A 4299-nucleotide genomic window follows, 5' to 3' on the forward strand; every position below is an offset into this window, starting at 1 on the left:
TCACAAGTATTTTCTTCTCTGCTCACTTTGTATTTTTTAATGGCAGTCAGGGCCCTAGAAGCCACACTAAACTAGTTCGTTAGGACTTCCTACAAGAGTTTGCTTGTCCAATATAAAAATTAGAAGTATCTTATGATACTTTTATTCCGAGCCGTCCAAAATATAAAATCAAAATTTAAATTAAGCACCTAATGGTATTAAAAAATGTTATGTCCACCACTAAATCATACTCATATAGCCTATCTTCATTGTGCCAAATATCTTTGAATTAAATATTCTGCAACTTTATTTCGTATACATGAATTGTTTATTTGCATACTTGTAGAACTCATTTTATGTGATATTTCAGTATGAAAATTATAGATGCCTTTAGTTTAATATGAACTGCATGGTGTTTGATATATGTGGGTTTAAAAGTTACTTGTGTTCGTGATGTGTTTGATTCACTATATACAAGCTTTTCATAAAAGCATACACATTTCATGATATAATAGTTGCCTTCACATGAACATTGAAGGCAACAAACTGAGTAAAAGTTTAAAAGTATACTTGTAAATATAAAGAGAATTGCGCTCGATCTCCTATCAGCAAATCTAATTTACTTAATTAATTAGTTTTCTTGGGCCATGCTGTGTTGAATTTAATATTTTCACAAGGGAAAGTGAAAGTGCACATCTTGCCTTTGGAGTTGAGATACATTGTTTAAAAATTTGTCTTCATCTCTAACTAACTTCTCAATTGGACTAAGATAAAAGTAGTTCTCCCTCAGTTTTTGTACACAGGGCCACTTCATTTTTGTGTCAAGCTTTGACTTAATATAGTCTTGGTCAACAAAGTATGGGTTATATGTCGTAAAAATATATCATCATTTTTTTTTGAAATGTGCATCCAATGTCATACTTTTTTTAGCATATAACTCACATTTTGTTGGTAAAATTAATGGTCAAAGTTAGACATAGAAATATGAAGTGGCCTTGTATGCAAAAACGGAGGGAGTATCACATATTAGACATATATCCCTCTATTTTTATGCTACTTGAGTTTTTTTTCCATTAAACCTCAAGGAAATTACTTGTGTATCCCAAATAAAGAAAACTTAGCGCCTCTAAAAGTAAAAAGCTAGCGGCATCACATTGTTAAAGAAGTTACAGACTGAGAACCAGTCCTTTTCTATTGCTGGAAAGCTATTGCATAGATTAGTTCACTCAACATGTCAAGTTGCCACGTGAGTCTTGCTAGTTATTGAAAGAGATGTCAGTGTGATGCTAAGAGCATGGATGAATGGTTCGTATGTTGCTGTAGATGATTCTCCAGGACCGTGATGGACAGGTTATTTCGTGGCATGCCGGTGGTTGCAGCACTACTCTGACCCGTTTGAGGCCGAGCTGGATGCACACGAGGAGCCGTTTGGTCCCCTCCTCGATCGAGCTGGAGTCGGACTGCTCTGAGGCCGTTACGCTGCTGAACGGGGTTACACCTGACAGATCAAAGTATGTTCATGTGGTGAAGGAAATTAGGGCCCTCAATGAAGCTGAACATCCTGTGAAGCTAGCAAGCATCAGCCGGACTCAGAATTATGCCAGCCATGGTATGTCAGCTGTAGGTAGGGGCCAGCAACTCACGGCCTGTTGGCTAGGAAATTTTCCTTTGGAAATTGGGGGTGCTATCCAAAGCAATTGTAATTCTATGGTCAGTCAATGAAATCCTAACTTTCCCCACACACAAAAATTAAGTTGCGCGCTAGTGCTATCCAACGAGTTGGAATAAAGTGAAATGATGCAAAGCTGATATCTACTCTGGTGAAGTTGGAGCGCTATATATAAAGCGAAAAGTATTATTTACACAAGTGAGTACTTATTATTTTTCAGAAGGGGAATCTTGTCACAGTGGTAAAGCTGGTGCCTTGTGACCAACAGAAGTAGGGAAATACTGCGTCCAATAGACCTAAAGTGATCGGACTCTTCACCGAACCCTGTGCAAGCAGAAGCTACATGCACCGGGCTACCCTTTTGAGTACTTATAATGTTTCACCGTTTCAATGTCCATGAACTCTCGTAGGCATGTTAAATTGTACGCAGCCTCCAGTTGGCCTTCAAAGTTTGACCTAACGCGAAAAAGTTGGCCTTCAAAGCCAGTTGGCCGTCTGAGCGATTTCTATTTCACTTCACAGTTCAAACTAGGCCGGGTTACTGTGGAAGGAATATATAACTGAAATAAATTTGCCTCCTCAAGTCCTCTTTCGACATGATTTCAGAGGTCATAATTATAATTTCAGAAAATCAAATGAACGGCTGCTCAAAACCACAAGAGCTCCAACATCTCACCCTTGTCAACATCAAGCAGTGGCCTGTTCCTTCAACATTCACGCCATTGGCCATGCAGGCCATGGTGGTCGTGGCAGTGGCGCGCTACTTAACAACTTGCCACCATATCTTTTATGTTTTTCGGGTGTTGTCCTTGGCGATGGTTTGCGTGTTACTGTTAAGAGGAGTTGATCATTGTGGCAAGGCCTTTATTTTTTCTTTTCTTTTCGGGTTGTGTGCATCCCGAATGTCTTTGTGACTTCTTATTTGTGCAAAGGCTGGGTGTAATTGCTATCTTCGCGATATTGATATATTCCTTTTTTTAAGAGAAAAAACAACTTGCCACCACTGAACCTGTACGCTCCACATTCCATCATATCATTCATGGTAGAGTGTGCCGAACACTGAGCATCAAATGAGCCTGCTGCTAGAGGCAAATTTGACAATTTTGACCTGGAAACGAAATAAATTCACAGAATGAACTGGGTGCGAAACTATTTCACACCCCTAACCCTTTTGTGTAGCGCCCGCCACGCCGGCGCCACACCCTACGGTGCAGCGCCTAGCTCCGGGGCGTTGCACCTCTGTCCACCGTGGCAGCCCACGGGCCCGCACCCAGCAGTGCAACGCCTCCGAGCTAGGCGCTGCACCTGTGATGTGCAGCGCCTAGCCGCTAGGCGCTACACGTGTAATGTGCAGCGCCTAGCCGCTAGGCGCTGCACTGTGACTTATATGCAAACGCACCAGCCCTCTCCTCCCCCACCCTCCCCATTGGCAGTTACAGAAAAACAGGGCGGCGGCCATCTGCACTCCCCCTCTCAATCCCCTCTCCCAAATCCTTCCGATCCGACGATTTGGTCCGTGCATTTGTTCACCAATCCATCGTAGAAGGTACTCTCCTCCGATCCCCTTCTTTCTATCCATAGAAAATATTATATTTTGAAGATTTGGGGAACCCTTGTTTGAATCTTGCATGTATTAGATTTGGGCAACTTTTGTTTGAATCTTGCATATATTAGATTTGGGGAACCCTTGTTAGATTAGAATGTGGTTTGGATAGATAGGTTGACATGTTATTTATATAGTTTGGATACATAGATTGACATGTTATTTGTATGGAGAAGTAGATTGACATGTTATTTCTATGGAGAAGTAGATTGACATGTTATAGTTTGGATACATAGATTGACATGTTATTTGTATGGAGAAGTAGATTGACATGTTATTTCTATGGAGAAGTAGATTGACATGTTATAGTTTGGATACATAGATTGACATGTTATTTGTATGAAGTAGGCCCAAGTAGGGGGAAGCACCATATGCTTGGATCTTGCATGTAGTAGGCCTACTTTAGTTTTTTTGAATTGAAAAGATAATCGTGTTGACAAGAATGCTTTGTTGAAATTGTTAGGATGGTTTGGCTTCTTGATGATCATTGGGACAAACAACACCGGTCGTACGCTATGTCGGTGGAGCAGCGGGTAATACTGAAAGTGGCCGGTGTTATGAATTTCGTATGTTTTTTCAAACACATATGCCCCATATGTAATGTTATGATTTGTTTGTTTGTAGGAGCTTGCACCTCTGAAGCTTCGGTCTCACGGGATCAGCCTTGGAGGGATGAGCTATGATGAGCGGTACACACCTTATGTTAGGGAGGCAGGACTTCTCCCTTTCATTGAGTTGGTCCGCCGGTCGACGCCACCCAACAATGCTGCAACACTCACCGCGCTTATTGATCATTGGAGGCCGGAGACACACACTTTCCATCTTCGGACCGGGGAGATGACCGTGACGCTGCAGGATATCGCTATGATCACCAGTCTTCCTATCGATGGCAATCCTTTATGTATGAACACCGATTCTGAAGGGTGGCGCGCGCAGATGCATGCCCTTATCGGTATGGTTCCTCCGGAGCCTCGGGAGCCAGAAAGGGAAGATAAGAAGAAGGAAAGAGTCGCAGCGGGCGCTACTTTCACGTGGATATCATCGAACT

The sequence above is a fragment of the Aegilops tauschii genome, chromosome 6, assembly GCF_002575655.3.
Source record: "Aegilops tauschii subsp. strangulata cultivar AL8/78 chromosome 6, Aet v6.0, whole genome shotgun sequence".
Taxonomy (NCBI): Eukaryota; Viridiplantae; Streptophyta; class Magnoliopsida; order Poales; family Poaceae; genus Aegilops; species Aegilops tauschii.